The sequence below is a fragment of the Dipodomys merriami genome, unplaced genomic scaffold (genome assembly GCF_024711535.1).
Source record: "Dipodomys merriami isolate MVZ:Mamm:240054 unplaced genomic scaffold, mDipMer1.0.p SCAF_19, whole genome shotgun sequence".
Taxonomy (NCBI): Eukaryota; Metazoa; Chordata; class Mammalia; order Rodentia; family Heteromyidae; genus Dipodomys; species Dipodomys merriami.
The window spans coordinates 25350243-25364217 of record NW_027203270.1 but is presented as its reverse complement, the minus strand read 5'-3'; the positions used below and the strand labels follow the sequence as shown (position 1 = coordinate 25364217).

The 13975-nt window shown below is 48.0% G+C and overlaps 1 long non-coding RNA gene across 1 annotated transcript in view; it reads right to left on the bottom strand.

The window, feature by feature from the left end:
* Window positions 1–257: 257 nt before the first annotated feature.
* LOC138830432 (uncharacterized) overlaps window positions 258–13975 on the bottom strand; it is a 52639-nt gene continuing 38921 nt past the window's right edge. The window contains exon 3 of the long non-coding RNA XR_011373022.1: window positions 258–339. This is a non-coding gene — a long non-coding RNA (uncharacterized lncRNA). The remainder of the gene's footprint in view (window positions 340–13975) is intronic.

The window sequence follows — 13975 nt, the reverse complement described above, 5'->3', positions numbered from 1 at the left end:
TTGTGCAGGACACAGGCCAACCCTGAGGACCTGGAAAGGGGGCTCTGCACCCCCACCGTTGACACCCCCAGGGTGCTGAGATGTTGCACCCTGGCTCTTGTCCATTTGGTGGCAGGCACTCTCCATAAAGCCTACCCTGTCCCCTGGCCTGCAGAGTAAATGCCACCCCCCCCCCCCCCCCCGCCAACCTCATCCCCTAGCTTGCTCTACCCATTGTGCCTAAAATACCTGTGTGCCTCTGGGACCAGCCTGGGTGCCCACCTCCACAACTCAGCACCAGCAGTCTTCTGTGTCCACTGTTCACTTCTCTGCCAGCTCCTTCATGAAGGCTTCTAATGCCTAGCAAATGTTTGGGGAATAAAAAAAAAAAAGTGAGTTCAGCTGGGCGCTGGTGGCTCACACCTATAGCTACTCAGGAGGCTGAGATCTGAGGATCATGGTTCAAAGCCAGCCCGGGCAGGAAAGTCCGTGAGACTCTTATCTCAAATTAACCACCAGAAAACCAGAAGTGGCGCTGGGTGCCAGTGGCTCATGCCTGTCATCCTAGCTACTAAGGAGGCTCATATCTGAGGATCACAGTTCAAAGCCAGCCCAGGGAGCAAAGTCCGTGAGACTCTTCTCTCCAATAAACAACCAGAAAACTGGAAGTGGCACTGTGGTTCAAGTGGTAGAGCACTAGCCTTGAGCTGAAGAGCTGAAGGACAGCGCCCAGGCCCAGAGTTCAAGCCCCACAACTGACAACAACAACAACAAAAAGTGAGTCCCCATCCTCTGCACCCCACAATGGATACCGTATGAACCTTAGAATAACGCTTTGCTCATGCAGCTTGTCGCCCCAGAGACTTCTCAATCATCTCAGCTTCCTCCCCCCCCCCCCCCCCCGTTTTTACAGGACTAGAGATCAAACCCAAGGCCTTGCCCATGCTAAACACGCATCCCTGAGCTACATTCCCAACCCCATCTCTGATGACCCACAGTCTGGCCCACGAAAGGGACAAGTTCGGTGAAATGAATGAATAGTATCAGTTGTCACTTGTGGTGAGTTTCTCAGTTCATTCTGCCTTTCTCCTGGGCAGGCTCATCTACCAGACAGCTTTAACTGCTGCCCTGATAATGCCAGGCCTGAGCTGGAGCCTGTACACAGCACCCACCACTTCCTCTGTGTCTTTGATGTTCTCAGTCCAGTAGCGTCAGAGCAGAAGGCTTGTCCGCAGACATGGCAGACCACAGCCACCTAGTACCCAAGGTGTTTGGCCAAGAGCTATGGAATGAATGAATCCGTGAATGAGTGTAATGAGTGTAATGGACAACTCTTCTTCTGAGATCCTGTGAACCTTCAAATTCAATATATCTCAGGTTGACTTCATCATCTCCTTCTTCCCCTCCATGTTCTCCTGTCTTCTCTAAGGCACCCTAGAGTTTCCATGCCCCCTACTCCTATTTCTTTTTGCTGTTGTTCTTTTCTAGTCCTGGAGCTTCAACTCAGGGTCTGGATTCTGTTCCGGAGCTTTTGCACTAAAGGCTAGAACTCTACCACTTGAGCCACAGCTCCACTTCTGGTTTTGGATGGCTAATTGAAGCTAAGAGTCTCATGGACTTTCCTGCCCAGGCTGACTTCTAGCTAGGATATAGACATAAGCCACCCCTCCTGGCCATCTCTTTACTAAACCAATCACCTTGGGAGGATCAGAGTAGAATAATTATCCAGATCCTACCTCCTATTTTTTCCAGTCCCTTCTTTGCCCATCCTGACTTAGCTCTCCTCCTGCAGTTTGCTCTGTCTGCTTGCCACGTGGGCCAATCTCATTGTTACCCCCTCCTGAAAACACTCTGCATCCATGTCCTACTCAGTTGTACCTCCCAAAGTGTGGGTTTATGAAATGGGCAGCACATAGCCCCATCAAAGAAGGCTCAAGGGTGCCAAGGGAAAATTGCTGTGAGCCTGGAGTGGGGATAAGAAGCTGCTTCTTGCCAGGAGCTGGTGGCTCACACTTGTAATCCTAGTGACTCAGGAAACTGAGTTCTGAAGATCGAGGCTCAAAATAAGCCTGGGCAGAAATGTTTGTGAGAATATTCTCTTCAATTAACCAGATAAGAAAGCTGGAAGTACGGGGCAGCTGGTGGCTCATGCCTGTAATCCTAGCTACTCAGGAGGCTGAGATCTGAGGATCGAGGGCAGGAAAGACCGTGAGACTCTTATCTCTAATAAAACATTTAGAAAACCAGAAGTGGTACTGTGGCTCAAGTGGTAGAGCGCTAGCCTTGAGCTGAAGAGCTCAGGGACAGTGCCCAAGTCCAGAGTTCAAGCCCCATGACCAACAAAAAGAAAGAAAGAAAAAGAAAGAAAGAAAGAAAGAGAGAGAGAAAGAAAGAAAGAGAGAAAGAGAGAAAGAAAGAAAAAGAGAGAGAGAAAGAAAGAAAGAGAGAAAGAGAGAGAGAAAGAAAGAAAGCTGAAAGTGAGGGAGTGACTCAAGTGGTAGAGCACCAGCCTTGATCAAAAAAGCTAAGTAGAGTATGAGACCCTGAAATCTAGTCTTAGTATTGGCTCGTGCGCGCACACGTACGCATGCGCGCGCACACACACACACACACACACACACACACACACGCACACACACACACACACACACACACACACACACACACACAAACACACCACACACTGTTTCTTTTCCCTGTCCAGCCTTCTGATTACATCAAGGGGAAAGTTCCCAGGTGGCTATTTGGTGTCTATTTTTTACTTGCTAATCTCTCCTTTTAGCCTGGACTGGGTGGAATTCCAGCCACAGGTTCCAGCTAGCAGAATAGCTAGCTAGGATTTAAAGATAATGTGAGCTTATTTTCATTCTGTTTATCTTACAGTTACCCACTACATGTTTTGTTAGTCTCTAGTTATAATCATACTGTTCCACAAAGTGAAATTTTATTTGTGAAAAGACATTGCAAACTAAAAAAAAAAAAAAAAAGAAAATTGAAAAAAAAAAAAAAAGACATTGCAAACTATATATCCCTCAGAGGATTAACTCAACACCCAGAATGTATAACAAACAGTAAGAAAAACCCATAGAAATAAAAGACATAGAAAATGGGTGAAAGACTGCACAAAAATAAACAAGAGGATATATACCAGTGGCTAATAAATGTAAGTGCTCTGTTAAATTAGTCATCAGAGAGATGCAAATTAAAACCACTACATATTACTACATGCCCAGTGGAGTTAATAGGAAAACTCAAAGCTGCAGATGTGGGTGGGGATGTGGAGAAGCTGGAATTCTCATTTGCTGGTGGGAGACTGGCAGTGGAACCTCTTTGGGAAACTCGCCTAGTCTACTGAAGCCAGGTCATCCAGGAAGTCAGCATTGAGTAGAGTCCATGGCGCTCCCCGAAAGTCACATACAAGAATGTTCATAGCAGCTTTGATTATAACAACCCCAAACAGAAATGAGCCTGAACATTCCATTAGCAGCAGAATGGTAGCTACACAGTGGTAGATCTATGTAAGGGAAAACTCTACAAGAGTGCATATTAATGCATTAAAGTATGCACACCACTGAGAAACCAGACAGCAAAAAACCAAAAGGAACAGTCTTTATACTTCATTGATATAAAATTCAAAAGCAAGTAAAGCAATGCTATGTGATTCAAACTCAGGGGCCTGTGGCTCACACCTGTAATCTTTGCTACTCAAGAGGATGAGCTCTGAGGTTTGGAGCCAACCTAGGCAGCAAAATCCTTGAGACTTTTTATCTCCAATTAACCATCAAAAAGCTGGAAGTAGAGGCGTGGCTAAAATGGTAGAACACCAGCCTTGAACAAAAAGCAATCCTAGTACCAGCACATGTATACACACACACACACACACACACACACACACACACACACACACACACACACACACACACACACACACACACACACGAAACAAGGAAGTTACCGTGTTGACTAAAGGAGGCTGCTGAAGGGCTCATATGTCTCTGCCTTGGACCTGGGTGAAAGATGACTGCTTTTCACATGAATGAAATGTTTTTGATTTATGTACTTCTTTATATGCCTGTTGAACACCAAAAAAAAAACCACCAAGGAAAATTGCTGGGGGTGCAGCTCAGGGGTGGAATGAGTGCTCAGTATGCACAAAACCCTTGGCTTGATTCCCAGAACAACTTCACAAATGTAGGAAGAAAAAAAATTTACAAATTTCTTTAAGTCCAAGGCAGTCACCGGAAGTAGAGCTATGGTTCAAGTGGTTAGAGCACTAACCTCAGGGACAGTGTCTAAGCCCAGAATTCAAGCCCCAGAACTAGCACAAAAATAAAATAAAATAAAATAAATTCCAAGGCTCTGATAGGTGTCTTATAAGCACAGAGCCCATGGCAGGTATTTTGAGATCTTTTTTTTTTTTTGGGGGGGGTCTGGTCGTGGGGCCTGAACTCTGGGCCTGGGCGCTGTCCCTCAGCTCTTCAGCTCAAGGCTAGCACTCTACCACTTGAGCCACAGCGCCACTTCTGGCTTTTTATTTCCTGCTTATGTGGTGCTGAGGAATCGAACCCAGGGCCTCATGCATGCAAGGCAAGCACTCTACCACTGAGCCACCTTCCCAGCCCCATGGAGATCTTTTTTTTTTTTTTTTTTGGCTCCGGTTGTGGGGCCTGAACTCTGGGCCTGGGCGCTGTCCCTCAGCTTTTCAGCTCAAGGCTAGCGCTCTACCACTTGAGCCACAGCGCCACTTCCGGCTTTTTTCTTTTTGCTTATATGGTGCTGAGGAATCGAACCCAGGGCCTCAGGCTTGCAAGGCAAGCGCTCTACCACTGAGCCACCTTCCCAGCCCCCCCATGGAGATCTTTTTAACCTAGGATCAAATCCACTTTCTGTGCCTGCCTCTGGAAGCCAGTCAGCTTGGTGGTTAGGAACACAGATGTGGACACTGATGAATTTGAACTTGAATGTGACCTCTGCCCCGGCTGTGATAAGTCATCTGGTCATCACAGATGATGAAATGGCCAGCCCTGAACATACAGGTGATAATGATCATGGAGCTAGGGGCCAGCTACCTGCTGCTCCGCAAATGAGCCCTACTCACCTTTTTATATCCCCAGGTGTTGGTACAGTTGTTCCCCAAAATGCCTTCTCACTTGATCATCACATGGGTCATTTTTCAGGGATGCCCTGCCCAAGCCCCTCTTCCTGTGCACTGCCATGCCCCAAGGGAGTTGAACCCCACCCTACCCATGACCCCACACACCCCATATAATACCAACTATTTATTATACACTAGTTTGGCCACTTGTATCATTTGCTTATTGCTTTGATGGTTAGTACTGTAATTGTCTCATAGAAGCAGGATGGTGACACCTACCTATTTTTGGCATGAAAGAACAAATGGTTCTTCAGATGATTCTAATCATTAGTTTCAGAGGTGGGGCTAGTTCCTTTTGTGTGCTCAAGAGAAGGGCAGCCCTGCACAAGGGACACTGTCCTTCACGGAGAACTGGCACCACGAGATACATACTGTGGGTGAGTGGTTAGCACCATGACGTCAGCCTCAAAGGTTAGGGATGTCCCCAAATCATCCCAGTTCCCTTTACCACCCTAAATGGATAGGTCACCCAGACAATGCCTCCAACTGCCACTTTGCAGCATACAGATTCCCTGAGGCAGGCCCTTGCTGCCTCTGCGTGAGAAAGGGACACTTGGTTTTAAGCCAACATTAGCAAGGAAGGGGAAGGGGAGCACTTGTTCTGATATGATTTCACATATGAGAAAGCCCATTGTTCCCTGGGTGGTTTGGTAAATTGAGTCATATTGTCTCAGCAAGAATGCCATAGCCAGGTATTGGTGGTTCATGCTTGTCATCCTAGCGACTCAAGAAGCTGAGAGCTGAGGTTCACACTTTTGTGAGTTCCAGTCTTGAGTGAAAAAGCCACTACTGGCACAAAAGAAAGAAAAAAAGTCCTAGTCAGGCTCCAGTGGCTTATACCTGTAATCCTAGCTACTCAGGAGGCTGAGATCTGAGGATCTCAATCTGAAGCCAGCCTGGGCAGGAAAATGTATGAGACTCTTATCACCCATAACCATCAAAAAGCTGAAAATGGAGCTGTGGCTCAAGTGGTAGAGCTGAAGCCTTGAGGAGAAAAGTTCAGGGACAGCATCCAGGCTCTGAGTTCAAGTTCCAGGACTGGCACATATATTCATAAAAAAACAGTCAAGCCCTTTGAAAACTGCTGCTCGCCAGGCACCGGTGGCTCAGGCCTGTAATCCTAGCTACTCAGGAGGCTGAGATCTGAGGATCGTGGTTCAAAGCCAGCCTGGGCAGGAAAGTTCATGAGACTCTGATCTCCAATAAACCACCAGAAAGCCAGAAGTGGCGCTGTGGCTCAAGTGGTAGAGCGCTAGCCTTGAGCTGGAATGCTAAGGGGCAGCATCCAGGCCTGGAGTTCAAGCCCCATGACTGAAAAAAAAGAAAGAAAGAAACAGAGAGGGGGGGAGAGAAAAAGAAAAAAGAAAGAAAGAAAGAAAGAAAGAAAGAAAGAAAGAAAGAAAGAAAGAAAGAAAGAAAGAAAGAGAAAGAAAGAAAGAAAGAAAGAAAGAAAGAAAGAAAGAAAGAAAGAAAGAAAGAAAGAAAGAAAGAAAGAAAACTGCTGCTCTCTAAGATCTGGTGTGGCAATGAGTGTCAAAATTTAGGGGCTGGGAAGGTGGCTCAGTGGTAGAGCACTTGCCTTACATGCATGAGGCCCTGGGTTCGATTCCTCAGCACCACATAAGCAGAAAAGGCCAGAAGTGGCACTGTGGCTCAAGTGGTAGAGTGCTAGCCTTGAGCTGAAGAGCTCAGGGACAGTGCCCAGGCCCAGAGTTCTGACCCCATGACTGGCAAAAAAAAAAAAAAAAAAAAAATTTATACAACTACCCTGTGCCCCTTGAGGGCTCTCCCTAAATGCATACACATTTACACAACACCAGCCTTGTCTCCCTGCCACAGCTTTTATATCGATGGAGTTCAACCCACAAGCACCAGTACCATCATATGCTGTTCTAATGCTGTTTAGAATAAGATAGGAAAGACAGAAACTCAGGCCTTGCCTCACAGAGACAGCCACAGAGTGAAATTCACACCAGAAGGTGCTACGGCTGCTGGAGGAGGAGCCAGGAGCCTGTGGAAACAGGAGATTGGAGCTGAGCAAGGGGAGGCCTGGTGTTCTGTTGCTGACCAGCCTGTGCTCTGTCCCAATACAAGGGATCTCAGCCTTGTCCTCCATTCTTTCCCTAGTGCATGAATGCTTGGCTTAGTGGCAGGCCTGGACCCTGAATGAACAGAAGGTGGATCACTGGTATGGCTAGAAAACAGAAATATTTGATGAAAGAAGTGGAAGGGACAGGATGGAAGAGGAAGCCAGCAGCCAGGTTGGAAAGGTGTACAGACATTTGGATTCATTCTATAGTGAGATGTGAATCCTTCCAAAGGTTTCATGGAGGGCTGGGTGCAAGTCATACATACCTGTAATCCTAGCTATCCAGGGGGCAGAAATAGGAGGATCATGGTCTGAGATTGACCCAAGAAAAAGCATGAAATCCTGTCAGAAAAACAAACTGTAGCAATAAGATCTGGGGATGTGACCCAAATAGTAAAACACCTGGCTAGCAAGTGCAAGGCCCTGAATTCAAACCCCAGTGTCAGCCCTCCACTCCTCCCCACCTCCCCCCCAAAAAAACTGGTTTCATAGAGGTGAACCAATGCATTCTGATGATGTTTTTTTGTTTCTTCATTTTTGCCATAGTGGGGTCTCCAGCATCTCTGCAAGTGCTCTACCTCGGAGCCAACATCTTCAGGCCCCTCTGACTGATGCTTCAACAAGGTCACTGGGCTCAGAGTCAGAAAAGATGAAAAGATCAGAGGAATTGACCTAAGATCTTCCCTTATCTTTTCAAGAAGTAAGGCTGTTGGAACCGATGGCTAAGAGCTTGGTTTCTCTTCTAAACCAGTTTCTCCCCATCTTTTCCTTATTGCTCTAGCCAGATACTTCTATGCCCTTCCTACATCCTTTCTTCCTGTCATTGAGCTCTTCCAATCCACCATGTTGGTGTCCCCACTGGGAACCAGAAAAGCTTCAAGGCAGTGCACTTGAGGTGCACTCAAGGTCAAGGTCAAGGTCAATGGCACCCAGCCCACAACTAACTTCCTGCTTCCCAGTGCAGAAAAGGAGAAAGTGTACCACTGGCTTCAGCCAATGACATTTTTGCCTGGCAAAGATATTCCCAGGGGACAGGGAACAAGGGCTAGAATTGTTGCAAGAGAACAATCAAAATGGTATACCATGGGAAATGGAGCAGTGGCTCCAGTGGGAAAGCACTAGCCTTGAGCATGAAGCTCAGAGACAGTGCCAGGCCCTGAGTTCAAGTCCCAGGACCAACAAACACACGCGCGCGTGCACGCACGCGCACACGCACACACACACACACACACACACACACACATGTAATAACAAAATGGTAGACCAGGGACTCCAAAATGGGAAACGAGGGAAGAAAGGCTGAGGGGCAATGACCAGTAAGAAAGTGAACTCAAGGGGCCTGCCTTTGGAGGCTGTGACCTTGGGCTGCTGGATGGATTGGAGAAGGTCAAGGTGCTGGCAGGTGGCAGAGTCATTAAGAATGAGGCTGGGACAGATGCCAGGCAGTGAGCCAGGAGCCTAGGGGCAGTGGATGGGCAGCAGTGCGTGAACCAGCAGGGGCAGCTGGGGTGTGTTCAGAGGGCCAGAAGCTGAAGGAGGAACAGAAGAGATGGCCTGATGGCCCAGAGAGGATGGAGAAGGATGCCACTCTTCTATCCTAGCCTGGAGGCGCTTCCTCTGGAAAGGGCTGCTGAGAAGTCTTCATCCCTGGGACAGGAGGTCGGGGATAGCCTGAGAACCCCAAGACTCTCAGAAAAGGCTGCAACGAAGTTCATAGGGAAGCTCTGTGAGGGAGAGAGAAAGGGGGGCCAAGCTGTGGCTACTCCTGGCCAACTTCCTGCCTGGCTCAAGTAGAACAGACAGTTGGGGTGAGGGTAGACATGGGTAAGAGAAGGATATGGAGGTCCTGGGTTGAGGATGGCAAGGGACACTGTAGAGGGAAGAGGACCCCAAGGAGGGTGCGTTATCAATTAACTCTTAGCACAGGTCAACTAGCTTTTCTAAAAGTGACTTAAACCCTCAGACGGCCCCATTGGCCAACAACACCATTCTCTTGGCCCAATCCCACCTCCTCTCACTCTGAGGGGGGGCCCCCCTCTTATCCTGGACCCCTAGACTGGGTAAACCCAGACATGAGGCAGCAGACCTCATCCCTTCATCTCTGCTCCTTCTCCATGGGTACCAGGGAGACACTGGCTCAGAAACTCTTCTTTAACAAGGGGGGTGGGGTAGCTGCCAGGACCCTGTGGTCTTTCTGCAGTACTTGCTGTACCTTCCAGGTAACCACTACTACCTTATCTATGTGAGCAGATGGGACCAGCCAGGTGCTGCCATCTTCCCTGCCTCCTCCCCTACCCCACAGAGTGGGCGGGGGAATTAGGGAACTGAGAAATGACAGACTGTGTGGTTCACCATGGCTGAGGATGGTATGTTTTCCAGGTAATGGAGAATGTGGTGTTTGGGGACAGGTCTGGGGGATGGGGGAGTTATCAGGGGCCATCTCAGTCCTCATCTTATGACTTCTCCAGCATAGGAGAGGAGCAGAACCCAACCCTGAGAAAACCAGGGAGGACCATGCTGTTCTGAGACCCTGGAATTTCAAACTAGCAAGTTATCAGCGAGCCAGGGCTGGAATGGGTACACACAGGGATGGGGTCTGGAGTCACAGGGAGGGGTCACATCTGCCTGGAGGTTGCAGTGCTCCTAGGTTGAGAGTCTTCATACTCCTGGGCCTCAGAAAGCCTGTAACAAGCCCAGATATCCACATTTGAGCATTAGTGATATACTAGAGTGGATTCATCCTCAAGCCACTCTTACCACACCCCTAGCAACTCCCACATCCCAGAAGAGCAGCAGTTTCCAGTCTGTAGTGGATCTAAACACAGTCTCCACCCATCCATCCATTTATTCATTCAGCAACTATTTATTGAGCATCTGCTAGCAAGGCACCATTGGAAGTGCTCGAGATAGGATGTAGTCAGTCATAGTGCAGATAAACACCCTTGCTTTCGTGGAGCTCAAGCTCTATGGAGAAATGCACTAAATAACAAAAGAACTAAAGGAAATGCAAATTAGGTCAGAAAGCCTTCTTGATTTAAAAGCTAGCAGGCTAGCAGGACAGTAAAAGTTTACAGCCTGGCTAAGAACTCACAGGAAAGAAGGATTCTGGCTCAAGAGCTGGGGGGCCCAGCCCTAGGGCCAAGTCTTCTCATATGATAAGACTAGGACAGGGGGTATAGAGTGAAGGTTGGTCCCTGAGCCCATCTTTTTTCATAGGTCCTGGCAAGATTGATTCTGGGTCTGAAAGCTGGCTGAGGATCACTGAGATTCCATCACCTAATGTCTCCACAGAGCTCCCAGCATCACTGGCAGCTGGCTCAGCCACTTCTCTGTGCAAACATAGCTCTCTCATTGTCTGTGGTTGGTGATGGTTGATGCTAGCTGTTGGCTGGACCCTCACATACAATCAGAGCTTCCTCACAACATGGCCACCTTGCCCTGTTTACAAGGCAGCTCAAGGATCCGATGATAAACATCCTTGGAGAAGCTGAAAGGAATTTTGTCCTTCAGATCTAGCCTTGCAAGTCACATAGCACAGCTTCTGCCATGCTCTGTTGGCACCATCTTCCCTAGGCTTGGTTCAGCTTCAAGGAGAGAAGACAGAGACACCAGTTTTCAAGGGAGAAGTGCCAAAACAAAACAAAAAACAAAAAACTTTGTGGGCGCCCTTCAGACTGTCAATCACAGCTAGGAGCGGTGCATCAGAAGATGAGCCTAGGATGTCTGTCTCATGGCAGAGCCTATGCCTTGAGTCCTGTGACCTCACATGATGCTAGGCTTGCAGAAAAGAGAGAAGAGGTCTTCTCTGAGATAGAAGATGGGAGCCCAGAGAGGGGGCAGGGAGAGAATTACCCTAGGAGGGCAAGTGCTGCCCTATTCACCATGGACATCAAAGCTGGGCATACATAGGGTTAGGGACCACTAGCTGGATGGGTGGTTCTTCTGGCATTTGGGGGTACACGTGCTCAGGGAGCATGTCTCCCCTGGCTGAGGGGCCCATGAAAGAAGGGAGGGGCTCCCTAACCTCTGTGAGCCTTGCTAGATAGACTTTTGCCAGGAGTGGTGAGGGAGCATTAGGGACATCAAGCTTATGGCCGCCATAGCTCATGGGAAGTGAAACTCTTTCAGGGCCAACTTTCTTATTTGTTGCTTGAGGTTGGCTGTCAGGAGCTCCCTGCTTCAGAGGAGTGAAACTTGCCTGGGGGATGTGGGAGAGAAGGGGCTGTGGTCTCCCAAGTAACCCTCACTGGGGATTCCCAGTTTGGGGGGAGGGCCATGAACTCAAGCCCTTCTCCTTTAGCCCCATACTGGGGGTGGGGTGGGATAGGGACTCAGCAGGGAGGCAGCCTGGGGTTTGGTGGCAGCACCATCAGGAAAGATCTGTATGACCTTCAGAAGTCACTTCCCTCTCCAGAGCTGTTTCTTCATCTATCAAATGTCAACTCAAATGATCTTTAAGGCCCCTTTTGTCCCCTGACACTACCAGAGAGCCGCTCACCCCAAATTCCTTCTCAAAGCCCCCACCCAGAGCCTGCTGGCTGGATAAACACCAAGTTGTTCCAAAGACAGGGGTGCTGTTCCCCCACAATCTCAAGTGGGGTCTCTCCTCAGCTCCATCTGTCCCCACTCTAAAACCAGTCCCAAAGTCCAAGAGTCCCATGTGAGGTTTGACCCCTCTTCCCCCATGCCACCATATGTCAAGTAAAAAGCCACAATGAAAGGCAGAGAAAAGATTATTACCTTGCAGAAGACAGCATTCCAGTACATCTCCAGCCATCTTCTGGAGTAGACATTGGCTGGCTTCGGGTTAAATACGAAGAAGTAGGGGGAAAGGGTAAGAAAGATCTGAATTATTGCAACAGTCCCAAATCACAGCTTGCTTAGCTGTTACTGGAACAGAATAGAAAGAAGGTGGGCTCCTGAGTTTGGGCTGTTGGCCTTACAATGATAAGAAGAGAGTATTGCCTGTTTGAGGGGCAGTTTACTTCCACACATGATGCTGAATCTTCTCTTTCCATGTTATTGCAGAGAGATGGCAATAGAGAATAGCTCAGCTAGAAGGAGGCAGAAACAAAGATCCATTCACCAGATACAGTACTGTATAAAGCATCTTATTACATTGCCTCTTAAACTTCCTACTTGATACTTTTTTGTTTGCCAGTCCTGGGGCTTGACCTTAGGGCCTGGGCACTGTCCCTGAGCTTCTTTTAGCAGTCTGGCGTTTTCTGTTGATGTGGTACTGGAGAATCGAACCCAGGGCTTCACACATGTTAGGCAAGCATTCTATCACTAAGCCACATTCCCAGCCCACAACTTGCTACTTTTATGGGCGAATTAGGGAGAGTATGGACAGCTGGGGGTGGGCCCATTGATGGCACAGGGGGCACATGACCCCTTTTTCCCAGGGTCCTCACTTCTCACCAAGACCCTCTTTCTCAGTAGCACTGTCGGGGAACCCCTGGGATGGGGGCCGCTGAAGCAGGACTGTGCCATCAGGGTCAGCAAAAGTTTGAGCTAGCACCTCCCATTCACTCGCCCTTATCAAAAACTGTCATTGCAGCTAGAGCTGCAATGACTAGTAATCATTGTGCATATTTAATATTCATTTTCCTCATCAGACTGGGCGCTGCATGAGACAGGAGTCAGGTATGGTTCCCCGGTATATCTCTGAGCCCAGAAACTGTGACTTGCATGTACAGGGTTCCAATAATTAATTGCTAAGGGAAAAAAATAGATAAATGTTCTCAGGGCATTTTTAATCTAGTGGGGAAGGCTAGCTACATGCAAGTACTATGATTTTAAAAAACCCCAAACTCTGCCCACATCATTGAACATTCTTATTATTTAGGGCTAGGGACCGAACCCAGGGCCTCATGAATGCTGAGCACACATCCTACCACTAGGCTATCTTCACAGCCCCACAACATTTATTATTAATATACCAGCTAGTAGATACTAGAAATTAACTTCATGCCAGGCTGAATAAGTTGCCAGACATAATAAAAATGAAGGAGCCTCAGTTTAATTTGAATTAGCACATGTCCATCCCACACAAAAGTAGTGTCCTGTTCTGAATTGAGTGTCTCTATGACAGGCTACATTCTCTAGCTCACCCTGGCACAGAGGTATATTATTATTATTACTATGACTATTAGTATTAACTAACAGATGAGAGTACTGAGAAACACACAAGGGTATCCAAGGTCACTCAATGGAAAAGTTAGCTAAAGAACGCTAAGGCCTGTCTTTTTTTCTTCTTTCTGTTTTGGTGCTGATCCTGGGGCTTGAACTCAGGGCCTGGGCACTGTCCCTGAGCTTTTGTGCTCAAGCCTAGCACTTTACCACTTGACCCACAGGTCCACTTACAGCTTTTTTTGGTGCTTAATTGGATATGAGTGTCACATACTTTACTGCCCACACTAGCTTTGAACTGCGATCCTCAGCTCTCAGCCTCCTGTGTAGCTAGGATTACAGGCGTGAGCCACCAATACCTAGCATAAGTCACCATGATATCGTGCTTCCCAACTAGAGTGCATAAAGATGAGCACTGGGCTGGACTCAGGAACCCAGCAGGGAAATGTGATTTTGCTAAGAAGGACAACAGCTTTGTGGTAGGCCAGTGAAGCTTCCTAAAGGAGGGACAGGAGAGGAGGTGGACACAGTTGACTTTTGTGACCTTGACTCTGCTTTGTAAATGGATCTGTGAAGTCCACAGTCTCTAATTTGCCATCCTCTGACCAGATGTGTTTTGG